The 14,318-nt window shown below is 35.5% G+C and overlaps 1 long non-coding RNA gene across 1 annotated transcript in view; it reads right to left on the bottom strand.

The window, feature by feature from the left end:
• Positions 1-13,054: 13,054 nt before the first annotated feature.
• Positions 13,055-14,318, bottom strand: part of LOC137627746 (uncharacterized) — a 53,901-nt gene continuing 52,637 nt past the window's right edge. Inside the window, exon 2 of the long non-coding RNA XR_011041214.1 lies at positions 13,055-13,355. This is a non-coding gene — a long non-coding RNA (uncharacterized lncRNA). The remainder of the gene's footprint in view (positions 13,356-14,318) is intronic.

Raw genomic sequence — 14,318 nt, forward strand, 5'->3', positions numbered from 1 at the left:
GCTGAAAGCTACCACTTGGCCTTAAGCCTTGTTTTCAGACTGAAAGGAGTTAACATTTTTTCCTTAACAGAGTTTTCTCTCATAAAAAGTTTTGAGCATACCTGCTATCAATTGGAAGTTAGACCTCCTCTTTGGAACAGTATGCGTACTGTGATCCCTGGAAGGAGCACTTTATAAACTGTTACGTCAGTAATCAGATCGTGACTTGGCCCTTGAAATGGGTTTTCTTCATGGCAATAGTTTTCAACGAGAAGCATGGTCTTTCCTACAACATAGCCTATTCAAGGGGGTGGTGTTAGGTAATGCTCAACTTCGTACCCGAGTTTTTGCTAAGACTCAAAATCCGGCTGTATCGGACCCTAGTTTTGGAGCCTTCCAGATATCAAGTCTTCATCATGTAACTGATGATCCTGATCAACTGTTACTATATCATGTGAGGCGTTTCCTCAAATAAACCTTGGGAGGTTGCTCGCACATCAGACAATTGCTTAGCAAAGGCAGGGCCAATAGGAGGTTCACAAAGAATGCGATTTCAGCATGGATCCGCCAAGTAATTGAGCGAGCACTAAATCTCAATCCTCCTCTAGGAGATCATAGACCCAGAGCTCATGATGTTAGGGGCATCAGTGCGTTCATAGCATTCAAAGGAAACTAAGCTGGGGCATAGGATCTACAAGTGGGTGTCTGTAAACGCCAGAATACGTCAGCAGCACACTACCTGCAAGACGTAACCTATAAGAACCTGGATACTGTACATACTCCATAGGTCCTGTGGTGGCAGCACAAGAGTGGTGTAAGCTACCTCAGGTCCCTTACCGGACAATTAGCAATCAGTCGAGGGGAGATTTTTTCCTTTATCTTCCCATCTCTTTGGGTACAGAGTCTGGTTGATGCTGCAAGCTGGCCTACCTCCGACTGCAGATAATCACCCATTTCCTTTATTTTGCATGAAATATTTAATACTGTACTGTACAGTATATATTTTTGTCATGTCCCCATTCTCCTTGTGAAGGGGTGACTGACAACATCCTTACCCGGTCAGGTCACGAGGTGTCACGCTACCCCTTTCACACTCGCACGAGCTCGGTCGTACCCCAGGTAAAGAGCGAAAGTGTTTGTATGTTGTGGCAGAACGAATGTCAAATTTGTAATTCATTTGTATTTTTCCTAACTACAAACCTTGAGCTCTTTACACATACTTGGCCTGCCATCACTTATCCCCACAGAAAGTCCTATCAATATCATAAGTGGGGCAGCCGAGTTGTGTGTGCGAGTGGGGTGGTTGGTCTAACCCTTGTTAACTAGCGAAGGGGTTCTTTACCTCACGTTAAAAAGTTAGGGCTTGTTTTCCAGCAAGCTGGAACAATATATCCAAAGTAAAGATCTCAAGGTTTGTATAGTTAGGAAACAAATTTTTCATATAATTCATAATCTGCTGTACCCCATTTTTAATCACTCCATCATCTTAAAGGTTAAGTATCCTGACAATTTATAGAAATTGTAAGATTATTAGATTATACACTGGATCATGGGCAGGTTCAGACATTTATGTAGCCATTTTAGCCTTTGTACTGGCCAGTTTTTCTCATAATTCATGAGATAACTGGTATCAATCTATATACAGTAATTTGAAACTACCGTGAACTTTGACGAGAATTGTAATGATTACGTAAAATACTTCACACTTGCAACATGGTTAGTTATCGGAGATATAAACCATACTCATTATTTATTATGAGAAATATACAAATTGTCGTATTGAAAGAGGGTACAATTTAAAATGGTAGTACAATTTTAGAGGTTATGTCATTCGATGTCTCTTAAGCTTTTAATTTTGCCAAAAAACAAATACCGTACCCACTACCTGCTATTGACCTAGTAAATTATTTTTTCTGTTCCCACGCCCTTCAAGGATACTCATGGTATAGTTTGCCCTTAATGGATCCTCAGAGCTTACTCTGGCTAGGGCAGTTTTTAATATTGAATTGAGATTTATAAGATTAAATTAAAATTCATTGATGGAGCTGCATAAGTAATGAAAATGAAATATGGGATATTGCATAACCTTGCTACCTTGTAGTTACTTTTTAGCTTCATAGTGCAGTGAAATTGGGTAACTTGCACCTTGCAAGACTTACTGATCTTTGAAGCATTCCTACTTTAGCTGCACTAGCTTTATAGCCTTCTACTTTACCTCCTCCTTTCCTGTCTTCATTCTTCTATCTTTCCATTAAAGCTCTTATAATTTTTACTTCAAATTGTACCTGCTTGCCCTTGGACGCTGAATGGCCTCATAGGCCAAAACGTTGGGCTATATTTCAAAATTTAATCCAATTTCCCTCTTAGTGAAACACTAATCATAGGATTCCTTGTCAGATCTTGTTTTATTTTTTTTTAATTTCTTATTGATAACATAATTACTTTTTATTAAGCCACTTTTACTATCTAAGATGGTTATTTATTGCACATCAGTATAGCAAGGGTATTGAATGAATCCCAGTAAATTTTGATCCTTGATATCTGTGTCTGATTTAATTGTGATGAGAATTTGCAAATATTGATTGTTAGGACTTTGTGTTATGAAAGTGTTATGAATTTCACTGCAAGGAATGAGGGATTGTTGTGCTAGTATTGAGTTATTGCTGTGAGATTTTTATGGAGAAGTTAGGTTGTTCCTTTGCCTATTTCTTTTCAATAGAGCGTGTTTCAAGGTGGACAATGGAAGTCCATTTTTTGTTTCCTTAAAGAAATCATACTGAAAGAGTTTTAGTGTACGAATTAGGATTGCAGGTTCATCATTTAGAATTAGGGTAGGTTTTGCATTGTAATTTACGTAGCCTGGCTTCTTAGGAAGTTTCATTTAAAAGAGAAAAATTGCCTCTATCCATTTAACCAGTACAACACGCAGTCTGTCGGCCCATGGACAAGCTTGAGACTAAAGTTTCTTCAAAAATTTATTTTCCAAAATTCTAGAATACTCAGCCTCAGAAAGAAGACCATATAATTTTTTTTATATTTCAAGTTTTTGAAATGGCACACGTTATACACGTTATAATTTTAAAAATGTATAACAAGTAAAAGAATCGTTTGAAGTTTAGTAAATACCTAAATATTATAGATTGTCCGAGATAACTGCGTATTTAACTCAAAATTTTTGTTTTTATATGAATTCATTAAAAAGCTTCTTTGGCAAGCACATTTTTTTCCTCAATTTTACTTATGAAGTAGTTGTAATATGATTTGCTGCACTATCGAAGGAAAAAAATTCAGTCTTCATACAGTCGTAAATGATAGATTATAATTTTCTTTTTGTTCAGAGAGATAGCGTTTGATGCTCCTCTCTTTATCATCAGTGCATATTTTCTTGAGAATAATTAATTGCATAGGAGTTATAATTCCTGGCCCTGTATTTCTTCATTACGAAAACTATTGGTTTTTTTTTATTCTGAATTTTCAAATGCCTAATGAATTCATCATTATTAAATGTCATGATGTTGAAATCCAGAGTATTATGGATGATTAAGTATATAATACTGTAATATAAAGATATAAGAGTATTTGCTTTTGTTAGTATTTTTTTAACTATGTTGCATTGAAAGGTATTTAGAAGCTCAGCGACATTTGTGTTCCGAACAATACTTTCGTATCTTTTATCTAATATCTGTTCATCTTGTGCCGATTTTTCAGGGGAGAATATCATGCTCCATGAAGGCATTTTAAACTTCTTTTTAGGTTGGGTTAATCTAGTCAGTGTAGAATAAAAACCGAGAAAGTAACAAATTATTTTAAATACTAAAATTAGCTTGATCATAACTATTTTTACCATAACTTGTAGTGACATTAAGTTCCACAGGACCTGCGTAAAATACTTAAGGGAAAAAACAAATCGTCTCCTTTGATTATTGGCTCAGGATACCGTGGTTTGTGAATATATACTAGTGATAGGATAGTAAGGCATGATGAGGAGAGGATAGTATAGCGAGAGATTGTGTGATGAGGAGTGAATTATAAATAATTTGATGGTAGTATATTAAGGATTATTATAGCATTTCATTTGGAACTTTTGATACAATATCCTAGACATAATTTCAGTTGGATTTGTGTTTGTATCTCTGAATGTTAGTAAGTTGAGGATAGTATCTAGTAGGGTTGACTTTAGTTAGTTCTGTAGGTGTTCAAGGCCCAAGTTTGTTATAAGGAGTTATATGAACTTGAAATTAAAACTTAATCTACCTCGATTCATGGGTAATTATTCAATTAGAATCATGTTTCATAACACTGAATATCTGCATGTAAAAAGAAAGCTTTTTTTCTTCATAAGGTTATTTTTTAAAATTGAGTTGTTAGTTTTGTAAAGTGTTTCAGGTTGAACTTGCTTTAGAGTGTTGCTTTTCCTAGGGTTTATATTTGAGAACTTATTACACAGCTAAAGTGATTTGGGTGTCCATGTGTAAGGTGAATGCGTACTTCGGTCCGATCTGACTGTCTGCTGGGGGAAGTAGCAAAGATGGTCAGGGCAGTAGTCTTGCACATCTCTTCTCTTTTACCTGACTCAATCATGTGTATGAAATGGGACGAGACAGGGAGGCTCCTTGGCATTTGTGAATCTTGTCTGCTTTTCAGTGAGCTTCAGGTATCTGTAGTAATGGATCGTTCTGAAATTACACAAAAAGACTGAAAATGACTCTACTGCTTTTAGGTTTTTGTTTTCCATTCTAGATAAATTAATGATTGCATCTTAGTGTTTAATTTCATGTCTCATTTAAGAATTAATTTAACTAAAATTACATAAATGTTTTACCATTTAACTTCAAAAGAGCTCCAAACTCTTCCTGAAGTGTTCAAATTACAATCCTGATATCATTGTTTGTAAAATTATCAATAAAATATTTGAAAAAAAAGAAGGATAAGGAAAGCATTCAAGGGCCTAGTAACTTTGCTTTCTCAGAAGAAAACTGCATAAAGATCCTGGTTACTAGGTGGGACAGGGGATGGCCTTGGTGGGCTTTCCTTTTCCTCTTTTTTTTTTTTTTTTATTAATAATTTTATCTTCTATTAGAGAAAGCACACTACTTAAGTTACACACTCATGAAATATGGAACCTCAACCGCTGGCCTTTGAATGTACCAACAGTTGTCCAGAATAGAAACCAGACACTGACCAGAAAAAGGGACGTTTTGTCATTCTTTGGACCGTATTGGATGAAGGATGTCTCTCCAAGACCATTTCTTTGCCTAATCAAGAGCCCAATGTATGACTAACATCAATTTTTCTTTGAATGTAGGTCCTTTAAAGCTGTCAGAAAATGGGGTTTCATGAATCTGATGCATATGTCATTGACTTAGTGTTTGTATTTCAATAGTGAAAAAAAAAAAATAATCGCTGAAACCTGTCGCATGCTTGCCATTCAATCTCCTTCAATAAAAGTCTTAAACAAATTTTCATGTTTTTCTTCAGCCATATTGTGTTTATTGGAAGCTTTCAGTACACATTTAGGTATACTTTTGTACCTAAAACTTTAATAGCTTCAGTATTGATGAATAGGTGGCTTTTGAGGAATATTAATTAATGGAAATATCAGCCATCATTAATTATGACTAAGGTAAAAACCTGCTTGACAGACAGCTGGATCAAGAAGTGGACTTTGGTCCAAAATGAAATGCCACGGGTTGACAATTTTGACTTCAAATATATCATAAAACACATTTACCACAGCTCTCATCCTCCAGTTAGGGGTGAACAAATTCTGTATAAGGGTTATTCAAGAACAGTCCAAATGAACAAGTGGCTAGTTAGGATAGAGGACTTTCATGAGCCTTTTGGCCCATTTTCATGGGGAATAAGCATTTTTGCTGGTGCTAGAAGGGGCAGGGGGGCGTTTACGGAGAACACTCTGTCATACGAGTTTTTGCATAGGGAGAAAACTCCAGAATTTTATTCCTTTTAGTTTTATAAAAATTTATTCCAATTATAATTTTGTGTACCAGGAGAAATAAAATCTTAATATTTTTTTATATGCATTTTATTTAGTTATTCCTGTTACAATGTGTATAGTAAAAACATCTTTTCATGGTATATAAAATATACAGTATAAGTATATTTATATTGTAAATATGTTTTAATTGATAACGTCTATTGCACAAGAATAAATTGATATAGAAAGATACAAGTCCAGGTCCTGAAAGGTAATTTATGGCAAATAAGTGACATAACTGTTAATAGATCTATTGAATAAGTAGGCCTAAAGGTACTGTAGTTGGGGCAAGATTTTGACACCAGTAATATGGGAATTACAGAGCACTTTAGTCACATTATAAGTTCACTAAGTTAGAGAGCTGGAAAGGGTTCATTCATGATATTGAGTTTATTTGAATGGCTAATTAGATTCAACTTCATAAAAAAAAAGATGAGAAGTCGAGCAATCCTAGGAGTTTAGCAGGGGTGAGGGTAATTCTTAATATCTCCCAAATTAATCGTATAGCCTTAGATTTTCCCCATTTTCAAAATTGAGATGGATGGGTAAGACCAGTATTATATAAAAGAGCTCGTCTCGCAAAAACTTCTTGGTAAACTACTCCTAGAAATGCCTCATTTAACCAATACAGCAAACCTGTTTACTGTTGCCTTTTGTATCAATATTACAAACGATTTGAGCCCGTGCGAATTAAATTACTGTTCAGAGAGCAGTCTCATATAAGACTGGTCTTACATTTATCTGTTTTGAGAAATGAGCAAAATCTTAGGCTTGAACATTTCTTATGAGGCTTAAGAAATAACCAGCCATTCCTAAACCCCAGGATTGCTCACTTATGATGTCTCATCTGTTATGAATAAAGTTGATACCCTTTAGCTATTCAAATATCTTCTACTCAATATCGTAAAAACAGTACTGTAAACCATTTCCAGCTCTCTGGTTACAATGAACCTTGGATATGACTTAAGAGTAATCAGTAATGCCCATATTACTGACTTCAAAATGTTGGACCATCTAACTTTACTTATTCAATATTATCTAGTTATACTATTAAGCATTGGTAGGTCATTTTTTACCATAAATTATCATTCAGGATCCTAGCTCTTTTATCTTAAAAGTATTTTCGTCTATACCAATTATTCTTAGGCAAAAGACCTTATCAAGTAGCGCCAGTATTTACAACAAAATAGGTGAAATAACCATTCAAACCAATGCACACTTATGAGTTATACAAATTTCTCATCTCTCAATTAAGTTTTAATAAAAATATCTAATAAAATTATGAATGACAAAAGCTTTTTATTGCATATAAAAAGCAACGGTTTTTAAGCATTTGACATCTCCTTAATTACCATTTTCAATTAACATCCTACTTAAAAAAATTTTTTTAGATTTGCAAAGAAATTCTACCCATAAAACTACCTTTGATATTGTTCAAAAGATACAATCTACATTTCTATTACTATTAAAATTTTCAACATCATCCCCTAAATCTATTTTATTATTTTAAAAGTACTAACCTTTAAATGCTACTTTGAAAGGAATCATGCATGGATTCACCAAATAGTTTTAAGAAACCCATAATCATTTTTCTTTGAGCTTCCCTTTAGGTAATTATTCCTCCCATTGTCCTGAATAATTGATCACCACCTGATAATTTTTCTTTCCTCTGACTCTGAAGCAGTCCCTTATCTGCATTTCCTATATCCTTTAACCTACATATCAAGAACCAAATGTGCTTGAGCATTCTCTTTACACAATACTAATCTATACCATGTCATTAGGTAGTTAAGTCTTTCAGGAATAATTTAAGTTTTACATAAAAACCACTCTTAGAATGCCTACCAAATATTAGGTAAAAAAAATTCCATGCATGTGGATTTAAAACTAATTAATTACACTGATGGTTTCCTTCTCTCAAGTCTACCATAATTCAAATTAAATTACTATTCCTTTCATAAATCATTTTACTATAAATTTAATTTGTAAAATGCTTCAAAGTACAACTGCTATTAACTATATAACCTAAGGCTGTATTCTAGAATAAGAGTAGAGGCAGTTAATTGCATCATTATTACTGTATAAAGAATATGCAAAGCTTAAAACCAGTTGACAAGAGATTTCATCCTTTTAATAACAATTTTGTCATTCTAATGTTTTGAAACAATTCCCTTTTACTATATGGAAGAAAATCAAACATGACCTTCTACTGCAAAGAATGCATTGAATATTATACTTGACCAGAACAATTAAAACATTAACATTTTTGGAAAATTCTTAATTTAACAAAAATTACTAAAATAAATGATACAAAATTTTGAAATTAAAACTACAAACACCATAGGGAAAACGTTTCAAAACCATCTAAACTTATTGAGAGAGAGAGAGAGAGAGAGAGAGAGAGAGAGAGAGAGAGAGAGAGAGAGAGAGAGAGAGAGAGAGAGAGAGAGAGAGAGAGAGAGAGAGAGAGAGACCTTATATAGCGATTCCCTTCACAAATATCCGAAACTATTCTCTTCATGATGTTTCTTACATACATACATATACCAAGGCACTTCCCCAATTTTGGGGGGTAGCCGACATCAAACAAATGAAACAGAAAAGGGGACCTCTCCTATCTACGTTCCTCCCAGCCTAACAAGGGACTCAACCGAGTTCGGCTGGTACTGCTAGGGGGTGCCACAGCCCACCCTCCCCCATTATCCACCACAGATGAAGCTTCATAACGCTGAATCCCCTACTGCTCCTACCTCCGCGGTTTTCCAAGGCACCGGAGGAAGCAGTCTTCCAAGGCACCGGAGGAAGCAGCAGAGCCTACCGGAATTGCGTCACAATCGCTCGCCATTCATTCCTATTTCTAGCACGCTCTCTTGCCTCTCTCACATCTATCCTCCTATCACCCAGAGCTTCCTTCACTCCATCCATCCACCCAAACCTTGGCCTTCCTCTTGTACTTCTCCCATCAACTCTTGCATGCATTACCTTCTTTAGCAGACAGCCATTTTCCATTCTCTCAACATGGCCAAACCACCTCAACACATTCATATCCACTCTAGCTGCTAACTCATTTATTACACCGGTTCTCACCCTCACTACTTCGTTCCTAACCTTATCTACTCGAGATACACCAGCCATACTCCTTAGACATTTCATCTCGCACGCATTCAATTTCTGTCGCCCCTCACTTTCATTCCCCACAACTCTGATCCATACATCACAGTTGGTACAATCACTTTCTCATACAGAACTCTCTTTACATTCATGCCCAGCCCTCTATTTTTTACTACTCACTTAACTGCCCCCAACACTTTGCATCTTTTATTCACTCTCTCACGTACATCTGCTTCCACTCCACCATTTGCTGCAACAACAGACCCCAAGTACTTAAACTGATCCACCTCCTCAAGTAACTCTCCATTCAACATGACATTCAACCTCGCACCACCCTCCCTTCTTGTACATCTCATAACCTTACTCTTAACCACATTAACTCTCTACTTCCTTCTCTCACACACCCTTCCAAATTCTGTCACTAATCGGCCAAGCTTCTCTTCCGCATCTGCAACCAGTACAGTATCATCTGCAACCAACAACTGATTTATCTCCCATTCATGGTCATTCTTGTCTACCAGTTTCAATACTTGTCCAAGCACTCGAGCATTCACCTCTCTCACCACTCCATCAACATACAAGTTAAACAACCACAGTGACATCACACATCCCTGTCTCAGCCCCACTCTCACAGGAAACCAATCGCTCACTTCATTTCCTATCCTAACACATGCTCTACTACCTTTGTAGAAACTTTTCACTGCTTGCAACAACCTTCCACCAACTCCATATAACCTCATCACATTCCACATTGCTTCCCTATCAACTCTATCATACGCTTTCTCCAGATCCATAAACGCAACATACACCACCTAACCTTTTGCTAAATATTTCTCGCATATCTGCCTAATTGTAAAAATCTGATTCATACAACCCCTACCTCTTCTAAAATCACCCTGTACTTCTAAGATTGCATTCTCTGTTTTATCCTTAATCCTATTAATCAGTACTCTACCATACACTTTTCCCACCATACTCAACAAACTAATACCCCTTGAATTACAACACTCATGCACATCTCCCTTACCCTAATATAGTGGTACAATACACGCACAAACCCAAACTACTGGTACCATTGACAACACAAAACACATATTAAACAATCTCACCAACCATTCAAGTACAGTCACACCCCCTTCCTTTAACATCTGGGTTTTCACACCATCCATAACAGGTGCTTCTCTCGTTTCATCTAGTGCTCTCCTCACTTCCACTATTGTAATCTCTCTCTCATTCTCATCTCCCATCACCGGCACCTTAACACCTACAACAGCAATTATATTTGCTTCCCTATTATCCTCAATATTCAGTAAACTTTCAAAATATTCCACCCACCATTTCCTTGCCTCCTCTCCTTTTAACAACCTTCCATTTCCATCTTTCACTGTCTCTTCCATTCTTGAACCAGCCTTCCTTACTCTCTTCACTTCTTTCCAAAACTACTTCTTATTCTCTTCATATGAACGACCCAATCGCTGACCGCACCTCAGGTCAGCTGCCCTCTTTCCCTCACTTACCTTGCGCTTTCCTTCCACATTTTTCTCTCTATATCTTTCATACTTCTCTACACTATTACTCTGCAGCCATTCTTCAAAAGTCCTCTTTTTCTCTTCCACTTTTACCTTCACTCCTTCATTCCACCATTCACTGCCTTTCCTCATGCTGCCTCCAACCAACTTCTTGCCACACACATCACTTGCAATCCCAACAAAATTTTCTTTTACGAACTTGAACTCTTCCTCTAAATTACATGTTTCTCTTACTTTCACTTCGTCATATGCCATTTTCAACCTTTCTTGATATTTACTTTTTACCTCAGGTTTTATTAGCTCTTCAACCCTCACTAGCTCCCTTTTACATCCACCTACTCTATTCCCCCACTCTTTTGCTACAACTAATTTTCCTTCCACCAAAAAATGATCAGACATACTGTTAGCCATACCCCTAAACACGTGCACGTCTTTCAATCTTCCAAACATTCTTTTAGTTATCAACACATAATCCATTAATGCCCTTTCTACCACTCTTACCCATGTATACTTGTTTTTATCTTTCTTTTTGAAAAAGCTAGAACTTATCACCATCTCTTGCTCAACACACATATCTAAGTCTCTCACCACTCTCATTTTCCCCTGGTACACCATACTTCCCAATGACACCTTCTAATCTTCTATCCTCTCCAGCGCCCACTCTAGCATTTAAGTCACCCATGACAACTACATAATTCCTTCTACCCAGTCCTTATACACACCTAGTTAATTCATTCCAGAACTCATTCCGCTCTTCTTCACTATTCTCACAACCTGGCCCATACGCACTGACAAAAGCCCAACAATCCCTACCCAACCTAACCCTTACCCACATTAACCTAGATGATATCTCCTTCCATTCAACTACTTTACCTTTCATCCATTCACTCAACAATAAAGCCACACCTTCTCTTGCTCTTCCCCTTTCAATCCTTCCAGTTATAAATGATAAATGAATTAGTTGCTTGCATGTGTAAGCCTATTTAATAAATAAAAAGTTAAATCTTTGCACACCATACTTGGTTCTCTCTTTAACTGAAATACAGAAAATATAGATAGCACTGGGGTTTTATTAAAATTTCCAGTTAAGCAGAATGTCATTGAAAAAGGGAAGGGAATATGGCACCGTAGCCAAAATCATACGTTAGAAATTTTTACTTCTCCAATATATTTATAAATGTAAATACTTAAACTCTTGTTCGTAACTAAAATACGATAACCTTTTCTATACCCCATAGCCCACCCCCCCAAAAATAAACAAACAGCACTGTCAAGATGTGGCTAATTAGAGCACCTGACACTTTTGGTCCAACGGCTACTATCATGAGCATATCTGCTAATACCTTTTAAGAGAGCATAGGCTTACTATACAATAGATTCGATGATGAGTAGAAGAAAATTCAGCAACAGTTGCTAATAAATAGAAGAGTCTTGAAAGAAAGAAAATGACAGATAGATAAAATGATATTCATAGAAATGAATGAACTAGTTGTAGGTTACATTCACATGCAATTAATGTACTTTTATATGCAGAATTTAAATTACAATAAACTTGTATCAATTGCTAAAAAGGTATCAATTGCTAAAAAGGTATTAATATCGAATTCCCTTCAGTCACACATTTACATTACTTGTTTTAAAGTATTTTACATAATTCTAAAAATTATATAATCTAGAATTATATTAAGAAGTCCAAGGGAAATTTTCATTTAACAGCTAGTTAATTAAAATTGAAAACAAAAGCAGAAAAATTTCTAGACCCTCATTTACATTTGTTCTTAATTGGTTTAATGTTCAATTTCCCCATTTTTCTTCAAAAAGATTCACAATAATACATAATATAAAACAAATCCATTTAACATTATTCTGAATAATTCCTGCTGATTATTTCAAGGGATAATAGGAATCCATATCATTCGATACATTTGTATTCGCCAACAGTTTTTAGGTAATTAAATGCAAGATTGTGCTTGTTCATCATTAATAATTAGGAAATGGCAATCTGAATTTTAATTTGAAAATCAAAGCTGGTCAAATGTTGATGTGGACTTAATTTTCAAGTTAAATTTTGGGTGTTTAGAATTTACTAGAAAAAATATTATAACTTATTTTCTAAATGTAAATATGCATAGAATTAAAAACAAACTAGAATTAGCTTTGTATGCACAACTTTGTAAAGATTAAGACCAAATAAAATACTTGTTACTTTGACCAAGAAGAAGTTAATAGCTTTTAATAATAAAATTTACGGCTTCCACAAATAAAGACAGTTTAATAAAATTGAAATAATCTGGTAATATGGTTATTGCAAAAATATATATCACTTAGCCTATTTACCTTGGACAAAACTAGTTTTATTTTTTATCTTCAGTTAATGATTACTGTACAACTGATCCTATGGAATATAAATGGAGTGACCATTGCAACCCACAAAAACCTCAATAACTCTGGTCAATTAAGCATTTCGCGATATTTATAGACTGTAATGACATTCCTCATTATGTATTTTAATACTCCAGAAAAGCTTGATGACCTAATGGCAGCTTCAGTTGACACGATTCTGTGCTGCTTTTGAAATTTGTAATTAATAACTTTTTCTGTAGTAAATCCCCAATTACTCATTGCTGATCTTCCTCTTGATGTCATTAGGAATGTCTCATTATATGTAGTACATATTTGCAGTTAAATTTCCCATTTTGAGCAGGAGGCTGTCAATTTTCTTTTCTTTTGACGATTCTAGTCTGAAAAACGAAATAAAATATGTTAATTGTAGATATGTCTTATTCAAATATTTTACTGTGCACTTCATAATCAAGACTACTGTATACTTTTAGTAAAATATTCTGTATAATAAACCATAAAGAAAAAAAATTACAAACTTGGAAGTACAGTAATTTGTATTTTTCCTAATGACAAACCTGGAACTATTTATAGGGGATGTTACTTTCAGCGTAGCTTAAAGACTAGTCATGAGACTTCTAGCGAGGGACAAACACCCTAACTGCTGATTAGCGGGAAGGGGGGGGGGGGAAACCGGCTACCCCAATCACTCACACACACCTGGGCTGAGAACCCATTTTGCTTGCAGGTAGGACCTCCTTGGGGGATAGGGCTGACAGGCTATTCTGTATAAAGAGCCCCAGGTTTGTATCGTTAGGAAAAATACAAATTTCTTACAAATTCGTTGTTTGTTCCATCACTCTATACAAACCCTCGCTACTTATAGGGGACAGTGGTATGTGGCAGGAACCCTGCACATTGTTAAAAATTGTAGTAGCAGCCTCCGCAAGCTGTGTGTTTGTGACACTAGCAATGTGGCTTGGTCTAGTAATAGGACAAACTAGACATGTCCCTAACATTTAGAATAGCAAATATTACAACCGATAGTATATCTTGTAAAGTTGCAAGGTATTACCTCCTAAATCCTAATAAGAAAATACTTCACTACAATAACTGAATGTCTTGCCTCTGGTAATCCACTGATTAACAGGTACTCCCATAGTGCTTCAATAGTCTTAGAGATAATCAATTAACCACAATTCCATGAATAAAAGATTCTACTTTACACAACAGGATACCTGGTCAACCACACACAATACTCATGATAAATATTTAAACAGAAAAAAGGCATGCATAAATTCTGAGCAAAAATAGGATTTACTGACACGGTAACAGTGTCAGGTATAAAATTTTACATAGTATAC

This window comes from Palaemon carinicauda, chromosome 35, assembly GCF_036898095.1.
Source record: "Palaemon carinicauda isolate YSFRI2023 chromosome 35, ASM3689809v2, whole genome shotgun sequence".
NCBI lineage: Eukaryota > Metazoa > Arthropoda > Malacostraca > Decapoda > Palaemonidae > Palaemon > Palaemon carinicauda.